Here is a 15,841-nt window from a genome sequence, read left to right on the forward strand (position 1 = left end):
TTCTGGATCAGTTCTATATTTATTCCATTTTACCAGAATATATTTTACGTATCATATATTTGCATTTGGTGCAACTTCAATTTCAACGTAGGTCTCAATAAAACTATACAATTCTGTCTAGCACTTTAGAATAATCATACTTTAGATAAATAATGTTAAACCTGTAGAAACAAATTTTAAACATAAGCAGAATAAACTGATGATCTTCTACTTCTTCACAATAATAGTTTTACTACCTGTATCTCATTTTAGGTAGCATGAGTCCCTCCCTCCTTAAATAGATAATTTAAATAAAATTAATAACAATTTGAAATTGATACATAATCTGTTAGTATCTATCTGAATATGAGAAATATTCCCTCCCAGATTTAAACAAATTTGCTCAGCTTAACAAAAGTCTTTTACAGCTGCAAATCATGTCCCCTTTAAGCAATGAAGAGTTGCCTTATAGGTTTCACAATTAATTATTCACTTGGAAATACTTCAGGGTTCTTGAAGTAGAAGAACTAAAGGAAGTTTCAAGACAGATCTGGAACAAAGAATGGGATGTTAAGAAAGCCCACCTCAGTGTGGTATCATATGTTTGCACGTATAGGAGGATTAGGAGGAACTTAACTGAGGAACAAGGGAGAGAAGNTATCAAAAGCAAAAAAGAAAAGAAAAGAAAAGAAAAAAGAAAGCCCACCACTCACTCAGCACAGACCTTGCAAATCCCCAGTTATTCTAGCTCAGTAAAAAGGTAGAGAAACAAAGTTAACTTTTTTTTTGCCTTTCATTTAAGAAGAAATAACCTTTTTTCCCCTACCACAATGAATATCAAATTTATACAAAACCTTCACTCATCAAAAAGAAGGCAAGGCGTAAAAGATTATTCAACATTACAATAAAAAATGGATAAAACCCACACTATATCAAAGCCATTTCAGCAGCTGCTGCTCCGTTCTGGGTGAAAATGTCCATGGGAGAAAACCAAACTTTAAATAGGGACCGCGGCACCCCTCCAATTTGCATTAGGGACATTTCATCAGCTGTACTCACTGAAAGACANCTTACCTCTGTTCCCTGCAACTTATTTATTTTTATATACATTTTTATTTTATTTTTGAGAGACAAAGTGAGAGAGACTGCAAGTGGGGGAAGGGCAGAGAGAGAAGGACAAACAGAAGCTGAAGCAGCTCCAGGCTCTGAGCAAGCATTCAGCACAGAGCCCGACGCGGGGCTCGAACCCACAAACTGTGAGCTCATNCATTTCATCAGCTGTACTCACTGAAAGACACTTCCGTCCTTGAAATCAGATTAGAAATGCTTTCAGGGCCCCCTGGTGGTAATTTATAGACCTTGGCCATCAGATCAAAATGACCATGAATCAAATAAGCTAAAGCAGCCAGCCCCATGACCAACTTCTACAAACCAACGTCTCCACGTGATTCTTAGAATTTTCTGTGTGTACAGTTTGTCCATCTCAACTCCAGTTGATTCAANACTGTAAGCTCATGACCTGAGCTGAGGTTGGACACTTAACCGACTGAGACACCCAGGCACCCCCGCTGCAACTTAAAAGATAAAAAACCCCAAACATTTATTGCCTTAACACAAATAACCATTCCTGTCTCCCTCATCAGATAATTTCATCCAGAAGCATATTGCACAACGCTGTGGTTAGTGTCATATAATACAAACTCATAAATCTGCATGAAATCTATTTATTTACTTATTCTCAGCACTGGCATGTGAATTACTGTTGGCTTAAATCTTTTAAGTGTCAGTGTGTTACTAAAAGTGGTGGATTTAACAAAATGGAAAGGAATATATAACTGATTTTTACCAGGACCTACAACCCAAAAAAGGAGCTTCTGCATGGTCTTTNGATGGATCTAACAAGCCACTTTTCTAAATCTACCTGAAAGGTGGATGGCCCACTTAGTAGAACTTGAATTCACCAAGGAACTTGCTCAAAGGTGTTCAACCTTTGCTAAACATTATAATCAACTGGGGAGTGTTTTTTTTTTTATTATAGTTTATTGTCAAGTTGGTTTCCATATAACACCATGTGCTCATCCCAACAAGTGCCCTCTTCCATGCCCATCACCCATTTTTCCCTCTCCACCACCCCCCATCAACCCTCTGTTTGTTCTCTGTATTTAAGAGTCTCTTATGGTTTGCCTCCCTCCCTCTCCTTAACTATTTTTCCCCTTCCCCTCCCCTGTGGTCCTCTGTTCAGTTTCTCCTGTTCCACACATGAGTGAAAACATATGGTATCTGTCCTTCTCTGTCTGATTTATTTCACTGAGCATAATACCCTCAAGCTCCATCCATGTTGCTACAAATGGCCAGATTTCTTTCTTTCCCATTGCCGTGTAGTATTCCATTGTATAGATAAACCATATGTTCTTGATCCATTCATCAGTTGATGGACATTTAGGCTCCTTCCATGATTTGGCTATTGTTGAGAGTGCTGCTGTGAACTTTGGGGTACATGTGCCCCTACGCATCAGCACTCCTGTGTCCCTTGGGTAAATTCCTAGCAGTGCTACTGCTGGGTCATAAGGGAGTTGTATTAGGGAGTGTTTTTAAAATGAGGAAGCCACCCTACTTCCAGAGATCGTGATTTCCCTGACCTGGAGTAAGACCCAGACGTTGGTATTCTGTAAGTGCTCCCCATAACATTTTTTAAGGATAGCTAAGGCTGAGGACCAACGCTCTATTCCCTAGGGCTCTGAGCAGGGAAGTCATACTCCTTTCCTGTCTGCTTGTGGCTGAGGCCAGATGATCCAGGGTCCCTCTCTACACCCACATTCCCCCACCTCTGCTATTTTTCCTTCTTGTAATTACATGCAAGATTGCAACATAGCCAATAAACCCTACCCACTACTTAATATGTTGGGTTACAGTCGATTATAAAGTTTAAAATCTCATGCTTACAGAAATTATAAAAGCTAAGAGGCATAGAGGAACTTCGGAGTTGTAAAATTGGTGAGATCATTCACTCATTCATTCCTTCATTCATTCATTCACTGATTTTAAATAGCAGCTTCCCCAGCCATGCTGTGGCTACTGGTCTGGGGACCATACTTTAGGAATGACCATCCTATACTACATATTGAGGCTCCTCCAAGGCTCCAACCTAGACTATCTATTTTACCTTATACTCTCTTTATACAATTTCATCCAAGACTGTCTCTTACACTACACAAATGACCCCAAGTTTCCAGCTCTGGCAAGACTTCTGGTAAGCTTCTAAGCTTTAATTATCTACTCAACATCACCCATGGTCTCAAAGGCATCACTATGGTAGGGACTCCTCCCTAAGGAGAGAGAAAAAAAAGGGAGAGAAAACTCCAAAGTAACCTGGCTATGCACCTACATGACAACATCCTCCATGACCTTGTAAACTAAGACTACTTATTCAGATACTACTTGTTTGTGTGTTACCGTATATGGGAGACAAAGGAATAGAAAATGCATAAAAAACTATGCCACGTGATGTGACATTCTGTGCTCAGTTCTTCGAGTACGAACCCAACTGAGCAGTATTGGCACGAATAAAGTTGCTTCCTAGAAATTAAAAAGCCTCAGTGTCACAACTCTCAGTACGCAATTCAGGCTATATCACCATTGCAGCATTCCAAGGCCAGATTCGTGATCTTGACCCTACTTGAATGAGGTCCTCCTTGATATAACGTCTTCCTTGATAATGATACATCCATGCCTAAACATTGAATTAACATCTGACATCTTCGTAGGCTCAGAGCACCAGGAGAACAGTGACTGAATCTGCATTTGCCCGTCATAGTTTTCCTGGTGCTTCACCTGGTGCCAACACTCTGTGGGAACTCAATCAGTTCTGCGGAAAGAAGGACTGAACAGGATTCCTCGGTGTGCTGTGTGCTAGGAAAACAGACAGCCCCCTGCGTGGCTCTGCACTAGTGACAGGGAAGGCAGAACAGGAGGCTGTGCTTTATTTCAAACGTCATTGTCAGGATTAGAAAGAGTGACTCGGGGGTTCCTAGTTATAAAACCCACTGAGAAGTAGCCCAAACCAGGCTGGATTCGAGATGGGCAAAGAGTGGCCTTTTCCTGGCACAAGTCACACATAAGAAGAAAAGATACTTTTTCTGGTATCAGATCCTAAGAGGGTTCTCGTTATAAGTGATATACGTTTAAGTCCCTCCTCCCAATATATTTCTTATGATTTAGAAGGCGATATTTATCAAGCTGTATAAATCTGTCCCCATTTATTGAAAATTCGTCATCAGGTAACAGGTCTGAAAAGCAAATAAACAAGATTAAAGCAGTCAAATAGAGACTTCCAGAAAAGATGGGCTCTGGAGAAAAAGACGATTCCATGGTTAGGCAATATCCATGATATTACATCTTTTCTAAAATTAAAAGTAGGTGGATAATAAATTAAGTGAAAAACAAGACAATTAGAATTAGTGAGAAAGAAAAAAGTCACACGCTTCTGACAAGATAATATTTGCATATGTATAATGAAGTAAGCATGAGCTAATAATTAAGAACAGCAAAATAGCTGAATCAGAAAGGATGAAGGGAACATCCTCTCAACAGCAAAAGGCTCCTATCATTATAGCAAAGTCAAAAAAGCCTAAAGTTCTAAAATTATGACCTAGCAATCCATAAATTACTTAGAAATATGGTATCTATGGGAAGAAAGAACTTAGAAAGTTAAAAGAAGTCACCACTGGGATTAAAACTGGAGCGGATGACATTTTTCATTATCAATGTCACAATAATTTTTTATTTTTATTATATACACACGTCCCCGACTTCCGATAGTTCAACTTAATAGTTTCTTGACTTTACAATGGTGTGAAAGTGATATGTGTCCAGCATAAACCATACTTTGAATTTTGAATTTGGATCTTTTCCTGGCTAGCGACAGGTGGGACAGTGCTCTCCCGGGATGCTCAGCGGGGCAGCTCCTGGTCGGCCAAGCGATCAGGAGAGCAAACAGCCACTCTGCTGACAACCACGCCTTCCCCTGACAGCCATCCTGCTCCTCACTTTCAATACAGTGGTCAGTAAGTTACATGACAAGCTCAACACTATGTAATAAAATGTGCTTTGTGTTAGATGACTTTGCCCAGCTGTTGGCTAATGTAAGTGGTCTGAGCATGTTTACGGGGGGTAAGGCTAAACTGTAATGTGCTTTTCCTAAGGTGTAGTAAATGCATTTTCAACTTCGATATTTTCAACTTAAGTTCATTGGGATGGAATCCCGTTGAAAGTCAAGAAAGGTCTGTATCATTATTATCTTTATAACTCTTTAGTACTTAGTTTCTGAGAAGGTCCATAATCAAAGACAGCAAGCTGCATAAACTTTTAAAGGATATATTTATCCCATTCAGAGTCTTGTTAAAAATAGTATGACTTCATATATTGTTTCAGTCACAAAAATCCAAATTCTCAGGACCTAAAATACAGTGCTGAATCTGGACAGTTATGCTGTATTTGCTCCGATATTGGTTTAGGTCCAGACTGTGAACTACAAACTTTAAACTCACAGCCATGATGACTTCGCAAACTGCACACTGACTTCTTGGCCAAAGTTACTTTCCAAACTGAAAACAGTGAGATAGGTCAACAGAGTTAGCCCCTATTTTTCTTTGTGCAGGTATACATGTGGGAATCAGTCTCTCATCAGGACTTTTTAAAATATTTTTTAATGACTAGGTAGAATTAAAGTGTGTTCTTTTTTTTTTTAATTGATTTTTTTTTTGAAACAGAGAGAGACAGAGCACGAGCTGGGGAGGGGCAGAGAGAGAGGGAGACACAGAATCTGAAACAGGCTCCAGGTTCTGTGCTGCCTGCACAGAACCCAATGCGGGGCTCGAACCCACAAATGGTGAGATCATGACCTGAGCCAAAGTTGGATGCTTAACCAACTGAGCCACCCAGGTGCCCCTAAAGTGTGTTCTATTGAAGAAAAAGATATTGTATTCCTTTTATTGAGAAACTTCATGTGTTTTAAAAACAAACAAACAAAGGAATGGCTTATTACAGAAAAGCCTGTACCCTAGAGAAAATTATGATTTTGAGGACTATGAACCTGTCAGTCTATAAGTTATGAGCTAAAGACAGCATCTGAAGTTTTGATTAATCTACTCATTATTCAGTTGACCCTACTTGCTAGCCTTGATAGCAAAGGGAAAGATGTGCAGTGCTATTTTTACTTCAGGTAGAAAAACATGGAAGGAGCTTCTCAACAAGAATCTTTAAAGCTATCTAAGGAAATGGGGGTCTGGGGACAGGTTATCTAGTAAAGCAGGTCCTTGGTATTTTATGGCTTAAGTTCTGCATCTTTCAGAGGGCTTCTTCTTTGACAATGTCAAGCCAAAGGATCTGAGCTACACTGAGTCACCAGGTATCTCACAAGTATGTACCAAAGAGGGAGTGAGAAGGACTGAAGAAGGACTGAGCTCAGGTTCATTCATTCAGTCCTTTCCTACTAAGTACTGACCAATGCCAAGCACCACGCTACATGCTAGAAGACAAAAACAATCATATCTGTTCTTTTGATGTCCCTTTATGAGAACTCAGAGCCTAAGAAGCACATTTTTCATAAGCTCTCTGGCCACTTTCACTCTGCACAAGGCTTTCTTTACAGACACAAAACAGCAAACCAGAGGAATGCCTGATTGCATTAGCCAATATTCGTTGTTGTTTTTTTCTATGTGACGAGACTGTTCAAAGCACTTGACATATATTTATCCATTTCTTTCTCTCAACAACACAATGTGGTAGTTACCAACATCAGCCTCACTTGATAGATAAGGAAACAAGCCATTAAAAATGTATGCGACTGGTCCCAAGTTTATACAGCCTGACTCTAAGGCTCTGTAGGTAATAGAAATACCAGTCAATTACCCCCTCTTACACTGACATAGGGCAAATCAAATGGAAAAGCAGACAAAAATAAAGAGACATTCTTGTTTCATAGCTAGAGAAGTGAACTCCCCAAGATAAAACGGAGAGATAACGCCGACGCAGCTACCTAGATATACCCTGAGCTAGCCCACCGTGTTCCTAGTTCAGGCCTTCCCTTGTCTACACCTGTACTCTTGCTGCAGGAGGTGATATGATTTTGAATTCGTCTATAGCTATTTGCAAATCTAAGCCCATGATAATGAAGTATTACGCGTAACGCTTGGTTGAGTGGAGAAGATTGAGCGGAGAAGATCTCAAGAGGCAAAGGAAGATAGCTAAGCATGGACTTTTCGAGTACCTTTACCTCCATTGCAATGCCTTGCCTAAGAGACTTGGAGGAAGGGGAACCATTGCGGTGCTAAAGGGCCCACAAAATGTAGATGACATCGATGCTGTAGGCCTGCTGGAGATGGCCGCAGCACGGGACAGTCAGAAGGCATGGGCGTGACAGGAAGATCCCCTGAAGCTGCCACCTGGGGGTCAATTAGAAGGTAATTGAGAAGGACCACCAATGCCTGTCCCCACTTCCCAGGATTGAATCCCTTTTCTGTGGAAACTGCTGGGGTCTCCACCTGTCCAGATCTTCAGATAAGGCACTACGTGAGGGATGGTGACTAGAAAAATAAGGAGAGTGACCTCCCACCATTAATAGGTGGTTCTCTGCCTGAGAAGAAATCACTTCCAACCAACAGAGAAAGGGAAAGCCAGCTCATCATAGAAAATCAAGAAAATGAATGACTGTACATTTTCCCCTCCCCCTTTTCCTGACTGCAGCGCCCAAGGACTAAGCACAAGAAGAGGAAGGAAGATGAAAGCGAGCACATGAATATCTCAAGCCTCCCCTTGAAATCTTTGGAGAGGAACGCCTAGCTTGCTGTAGAGCAGAGGGGGGAGATTTTAATTGAATGTGAGATTGACGTGTTCAATAGGCTAGACTTTTTAATAACTAAAGATGACAGAAAAGCTATAAAATCAAACTGAAGTATTGTTTAGGGACTCCACCACACATCAGGTACAGAAATCTGACAGGACACGTGAAGAGTTGAAAACTCAAACTCTATAGGGCACCTGGGTGACTTCACCTCCAGTCATGATCTCGCAGTTTGTGAGTTTGAGCCCCGCATCAGGCTTGCCACTCTCAGTGAAAAGCCTTCTTCAGATCTTCTGTCCCCCTTTCTGTCTCTCCTCTACTCATGCTCTCTCTTGCAAAAATAAAATAAAACACTAAATGTTTTTTAAATAAAAAAAGTAAAATAAAAATTCAAACTCTACAATGTTTGTACCTCAAAGAGCCTGAGATCCCTCAATCAAGCCAGTTACATGCTGATTTGATGTATGAGGGAAAAAAATAATTAATATAGAAATAATCTTAAGACGTATTTTAAACTACCCCACTCTAAAACGTGAAACATGTTTGTAAAATCCTAGGCTGAATAATTCGAGTTTGAAGCTAATGTAATGGCTAATTATGAATATTCTAATATCATTAATGAATACTTGATATAAAACATACAATTTATTAATACCATTAATAAATACTTGATATAAAGTATATCCAGCATGTACTAGATGGATAGGAGCAGTTAATGCCTATGTGACAGATGAAATCAACAATAAAAATCTAAGTTTCAAAGAAAAATATTATTTCTATGGATTTGTGCCTGAATCCTGGGCCAGACTTGCCATGCGCCATTATCAGAATTTCTTTTAGTATATTCCAGTTCATATTTTTCATGAAAGGTGATTAAAAAATAACTTTTGGGGCACTTGGGTGTCTCAGTTGGTTACGTGTCCAACTCACCATTCATGAGTTCGAGTCCCGCATCGGGCTCTGTGCTGACAGCTCAGAGCCTGGAGCCTGCTTCCGATTCTGTGTCTCCCTCTCTCTCTGCCTCTCCCTTGCTCGCACTCTGTCTCTCTCTCTCAAGAATAAATAAACATTTAGAAAAATAAAAAAAAAAACTTTTAAAGGACAAATAGATTACTGTGTTAATAGATCTAAAGAAGGGCGCCTGGGTGATTCAGTCGGTTAAGTATCCAACTCTTGATTTCAGCTCAGGTGGTGATTTCATGGTTCCTGGGATTGAGGTCCATGTCGGGCTCCATACTGAAGCACAGAACCTGCTTGGGATTCTCTCTCTCCCTCTCTCTCTGCCCGACTCTCATCCTCTCTCACTCTCTTTCAAAATAAATAAATGAACTAAAAAATAAAATTAAAATAAATTACCTAAAGAAAATGTACCTTCTTGTTTCTTTTTGCCTTAAGAATATTTTAACCTGAAAGTACAGCTAAGGTCAGGCTCAGGGCTCACAGAACACACAGAGATCCCAATAGTGACCTACTCCTCCTTAATACTGAAGGCACTGGGCCTCTTTGTTTTGGTGAAAGTATGTTCCTTACCGAAAACCAGGTATGTGATACCTGTTTCACTGTGCGTAGAATACGTGGAAATATATAATCAAAATTCTCTGTGATTGGCAACCCTGATATTTGTGTCAGAGGGTACCCTGCTGAATCTTCTCCATGCCCCATCCTCAGGAGAAAGGCCTTTGGGGTTCCCTCTGATCCTCTTCTCTGAAAGGTTGACACCCCAAGATTCCTTCTAGCCCTGACATTTTATGAATCTTTTCGGACACAGTGTCTCTGCCTTTCCTATTCTAGATCGTGCCCACCTGGTCCCTTATTTGAGAATAGAAGTCAGACATTCCGGCCAATAGGGTGAGCTACTTTCTGCACATCTTATACATTAACCCAAGCAAGGAAACCTTTGGGAGTTTACACAGGCGGTTCCCTGTCACCGGCTGGAAAATCAAACCAACTACTCATAAATTTCATATTTCCAGAATAATATTCAATTAAAGTATATAAAGATACTCCTCCTGGCTTTGAGAACTGTTTACTTTCTGTCTTCTAAAAATGGATTGAAAGCATGGGGATTCAAGAAAATCTCATCTCAAAAATCAGAACCCTAGACCCAGAAGTCTCTTTCCTTTGATGCAGGAAGTTGATCCTGATATATATTCCTTCCAATTAGTTACATGAATGTGGTTAGTATTTCAATCTAAGCTTCCTGCATAAATACAGAAATTCTTTCATAAGATGTTCCACGAGATAGGTGCAAGTTTAATTAAACTTACTCAAAAGTGATTACATGAATATGAGAGTTGCATTTCTCATGTCCCTCATTTTCTCAACCTGGTAGAAATTCTAGCCTTCAGCTCAAGGGCTTCCCAACAGTCTGGAGTTTTAATTGGTTATCTCTCTTCCTAGCTAACTGTGCTTTAATTCTGCTCCATGTGCATGAATAATAAGGACAGTTGTCAGTTAATAAAACCTAAGCATCAAGCTAAATGTGCTCAATATATAAAACCTCACTGACTCCTCACACAACTCCGTGGGATAATTGTTATTCCTACATGTCTTCTACAGGTAAAGAAATTGAGGCTATAAAAGGGTAAGTATTTGCCCAAAGTAACATAGCCAGTAAATGAAATAGCTGAGATTCAAGCTTGTATCTGTCTTATTCCAAACCTGAACCCTTAACCACTAAATTTAATTTTTCTGGTGAAATCAAACATTTTATGGATTCCAAAGTAAATGTGGGGGTGTATGTATATATTTACATATGATGTATTATTATATATTACATTCATATATGCTATATAATATATAGTATGTATTATTTTAAGTATATTTACATATTACATATTGTTATATATTCATGTATATATGCTACTGTTCCAGATCAAATCTTTTACTCCTAAACACCTTACCATTCTACCCTCGATGAATACATCAATTCTCCAGTGACAGCTCTTCCTCCTTTAATTAATCAGTAAATCTACCAGGTTTGTCCTCCAAACATACCCTCAATCCATTTTTCCAGTTTTTCTGTTATTACTTTATTCAACATAACTGGAATCAAAGTAGTGAGTACCTACTATGTGCTGGGCAGAGTTCTAGAAATCAGGGGTATCTCTGTCCTTGAGCAGCTCACAGTGTACAAAACAAGAAAGATATTGAAGAGGGCACATCACGATCCACAACACGCAGGAGGCCCCGATGGGGGAGTGAGCAGCCCTGGCCTGGGGGTGGGGAAGGAGATGGAGGAGCCCCCCAGAGGGGGCTGCACTGAAGCGGAGTCTTGGGGGATGATGGGAAGGGGGCCGACAGCTAGGCAGCCTGGATGAAGGCAGGGAAGGATTGGAGGGGGTGCCAAGCAACAGAGGCCACGTGGGGGCAGGAAGCAAGCACAGTGAACTCCCGTCACTTTGTTCCCAGAGTACGGGGAGCAAACGGCCACCAGCTGGTCTCAATTCTCTCCCTCTTCCAAGTCTGTCCGAACACTGCTGACAAATAAGTTCTCCAGAAGCATAACTTGACCACCCTCCACCCCTGCACCTTTCTCAAGAGCCTATGTTGTCATAAATTATCAACTCATCTCTTAACTGCTGCCTCTTACCTAATAGCCTTATGTGTGATCTGCTCCCACATTTCCTTATCTTCACTACTACTTACCCAATTCCCCCCAAAACTTGGAATGAGTCTACCCCCTTGCCGGCAGTAGGTTCAACCTGACCTTACACCTGTTACACCATCCCCCAACCAAATTCTATGCGCGCTTAAGACTCAGTTCCCTTGCCTCCGATTCTTGGCCCACCCTCCCCCACTCCAGCTGCCTAAACTGCCGGGCAGCTGGCAACACAAACTCAGAATTGTACCCCTTATCCCCATTTAGTCCATCTTTCCATCTGCCCACAGTCACTCAAGTAGCGATCCATTCACCTTCTTCACTCACTCACAGCATACCTGTCGGTTATCTATTCTAGGCAATTCTTCCCAAACTAAATGTTCCCTACTAACCTCACTTTCTCTCCTCCCCACCATCATCCTCCAAACTTGTTTTCCTCTTCCTGTGTTCTATACAACACAGCCCAAACTGGAACTTTCAGAAGCATTGCCTACGCCTTCCTCTCTCTTAACACACATATCCAATATGGCCGCTCAGTTATGTCCATTTTTTCTCAGAAAACATAGCTAAACTTACTCTCTTGTAGTCCCATGACCTTCATAATGTCCCTACTGAACCATTGAACAAACAGCCACCCGATTTATCGTCTAACTGCGATTCCCTCCATTCCTGTCAGCGGTCTTTTAAAAATAGGTGTCAAAATGTATCAGGGACCTACTTAACTCCAGGTGCTGCGCTGGGCATCGGAAGTCTAACTTGGAAGTCTTTGGCTTCCACCAAAAGTGTGAGTATTTTTAGGGTGGGAGCTTTGGCTAATTTAACTTTATATTGCCAGTCCCCAGCCAATTACCTGGCACCTCATCATTGATTAATAGATACTAGTTTGAAAGAATGGGCGAATGAATGGAAAGTTCTAGGTCTAGGGAGGTCTTTAAAGATGAATGAAATAACCGTTCTGTTGATGTAGGAAACAAAGGCAGAAGAAGAAAAATTAACTTCCTTACAACTTAGAGCCCATTGACAAGACCTTGAAACAGCCTTCCTCTGGAAGCTCAGTTTCTTCGATGATGCCACTTGCTAAGGGCGAAAGGCAACCTTAGCTTAACATTATCCTGCCCCCTCCCACCCTGAACGCTGTATGTCTACTCTAACATAGAAAATTTTTTTTGGAAACTTCCTTTATCTCGACCCCTCCCAAGATGTATGTTGGAGATCATACTCCAAGCATATGGTCTACTGATACATATTTGAAGGGTCTCATGAACTGAGTTTTTACTAGATAGTAATAAATGACCTTTTCCTAACAATAGCTAACTCTTCAAGGTAAGGAAACCTTGTTTCCAAATTACTTTAGAGCCTTAAGCTACCCCCTCATCCCCTCTCAACCTGAAGGTATATAATTAGCTACTCTAATTAGTTCATGACTCCAGTGCAGCTCTTTCTGCCCACAGGTCCTGTCCCCACACTTTAATAAAACCACCCTTTTGCACTGAAGAAGCCTCAAGAATTCTTTCTTGGTCGTCAGCTCTAAACTCCAACACTCCAAACCACATCACTGCATTCAAGAAAGAAAAATTACCTGAACATTTAAGACTCAGACAAAAAAATGTAATACGGGCAAATAGTTTGACAATTGCATAAAATCAGCGTGTGAAGGGTCAGGCCTTTTAGTTTTCACTGTAGTGAAATAGGCAAAGTAGGTGGGCTGTAGCAGTTGTTTCCTAATTTTCTAAATTTCCCAAAATGCATCCATTTTCAAAGATGCTAATGGGCATCCGGGGAAACTACCCTGGGGAAGTGGAGGGTGAGTCAGCCGGGAAAGAGGGGAGATGTCAAGCTGTACGCATGTGAAATAAGGAACGAGTAAAAATGACACCTTGAGAACTAGTGTGGACGTGCCAGCTTCTGGCTGGTAGCTGCTCCCCTCCTTTACACCTTCGGACAGATTGTTTAGGAAACAGTCAAAATCATATTTCAGAAAATGCTCTGTAGGCATTAAGGTATCTCGATTAGGATCCTGGGCCACAAAAAGGACATTAGCAGAGAAACTGGTGTTATCTGAAAGAAGTGTAGTTAATAATAACCAGTTTGTAGTTCATAGTAATTTACCATAGCTGATGTCTTGATTTTGACAGCTGTCTCATGGCCAGCTGAGTTGTTGATGTTAGGGCAAACTGGACGGAGGGCAGTATTTTTGCAGTGTTTCTGTAAATCGAAAATCATGCCAAATAAAACCATTAAAAATAAATTCCAGTTCTGAAGTCTCATCTCCATAACATACAGAGAAGCAAGGGTCAGCTTGTGATTCATTCACTGGCAGTCAGACGGGAGGACTTAGGGGGACAGTGGTCAAAGACCTTGTCTTTTTAAAGTTCTCTCCCTTCCCCATTCAAGCCTCACCCCACCCCCGCGGACCCAGCCCAGCCCTGGACTCCCCCCTGCACAGCTGCTCCTGTGGTTCTGCATTGTTATTTAATGACATTTTACGGCTGCCAGCCTTTTCTCTGACCCCAGATCTTTGCTTGTCTGACTCTGTTTCTATAAAAATACCTCCTATACCGAGGAACTTGCTGCCCTGTCCCCATCCATCTGTTATACTAATCATCTTTTTAAAATGTCTTCCCAGATTTTAGCTCCATGTAAGTTACCTTGTTTGCTCACTTGTTTACCTGATTGATATCTGTTTCCCTCTCTAAGCAGCAAACTCCCTGGAAACAAGAACCTTGACCGTCTTCTTCACTGCCTGACCCTTGGAGCCCAAAACAGCACCTGGCACAGAGTAGATGTTCTTTAAGTCCTAAATGAATATAGTTCTTGCAAGAAAGGTTTCTGTTATGGAGTTCTGTACCCTCCCTCCCTTCTAGAAGCACTGCACCAATAATTGGAGAATTGTGGCAGTGCTCCTCGAAATCATCTCTCCTTTACAGATCCATCAGTTCATGGAAGAAGACATTTCTTAAGCACCTGTCACCTACTTAGTACAATCCAGAGAACCAGAGTCAAGCATCTGAAGGCGACACCTCCACTTATTTACAGTAACATAGCACTTTTTAAGTTCCTACACACGATAGAATGGTTAACTTGTAGCAGGCAGCATTTTAACGTTCCTGGAAAATCACTTTAGGAGTCTTAATATGGTGGCTGGAGAGAGAGAGAGGCTCACTTATTTCTTTTTCAAATTCTAAGGAGTTTGTGAAATAGACCGGTTTCTTTCCCAGGTGAAGCAAGACTTTTTTAAATTATTTGAATGGAAAGAAATTACACACATATCTGCTTGTTACTATATAAACACTTCACTAAGGCTTAAGGATCTCAAATTGTTACTGGACCAAAGTGTGTCTGTTTCTTGGTGAGCTACAGACAGAAACTGCACCAGAAACATTGCTTCACAATGTTTGTTACTTTATTTGTTCAGTTATTTCCAAGGTGTGAATCTCTGAACAAGGGAAAGCAAGGTCTTTTGATTAAGGTTTGGGATGATACTGGGAGGGGAATTTTAACACTATACTGGGGCTGAGGTTAACTCTTGGTCACTTTGTAATTCATATGTGCAGGTATCATCCTCAAATGTTTCTTTTTCTGTTTCAGAAGTTCATTAGTTTCTCAAAAACTAAGCACAAGCTTCTAGGGGTATCCTGAGTTCAGGAGGTCAGCCCTGAGTTCACAGGGTCAGTCTTGAGTTCAGGGGATCAATTCCAAGTTCAGGGGGTCAAGGGGTCTCACAGGTGACAAAACACAATTGAAGGAACAGGTTGGGTGAAGCATGATCCATATTAAATATAAGTATTTAAATAATATTTAAATGAAGGCAGCACCTCCATTCCCTGTGGCTACCGCAGTGCACATATGCAGAGAGTATGGGATCAGACTCCCATCTCCAACCTCATGCACAGATGAGGGTGCTGAGGTTTTTTTCTTTACCCCAGCTGTTTAATCTTCTACCCACTCCATATGTCCACTCTGTAAGTTCCAAGAAGGTGAGCTGTGTGTGTCTCCCCAACATTCTATTCCCAGAGCTGAACACACACTGATCACATACTCCTAACATAAATATGCTCACAAATTATTGTCAAATGAGTGAAGAATTGATGAATTAATATATTCCGGGGAAGGAGACATTTGCCATGGGGAGCCCAAGCAAGAAATTTTTAAAAAGTTTAGTAAACATACACTGAATAGATACTGAGATAGGTTCTAACAGGGAGGGGCAAAAGGAATTTCAGAGGCATGTGTGATTAATTGCCATTTCCCCAAACTCGCAGATGCTTTGTGAGGTCTGATCTAATGATACTGATTTATTTGCTAGACCTGGTGTTAGAAATTCACTATGAAGTGTCTGGACTTTGAACTGCAAGGAGAGTGCAGATTTCAAAGGCAAAATTCACAGGATTATATAACTTGTTTCAAAGAATTATGATCAC

This window comes from Crocuta crocuta, unplaced genomic scaffold (assembly GCF_008692635.1).
Source record: "Crocuta crocuta isolate KB4526 unplaced genomic scaffold, BGI_CrCroc_1.0 scaffold18, whole genome shotgun sequence".
Classification (NCBI taxonomy): domain Eukaryota; kingdom Metazoa; phylum Chordata; class Mammalia; order Carnivora; family Hyaenidae; genus Crocuta; species Crocuta crocuta.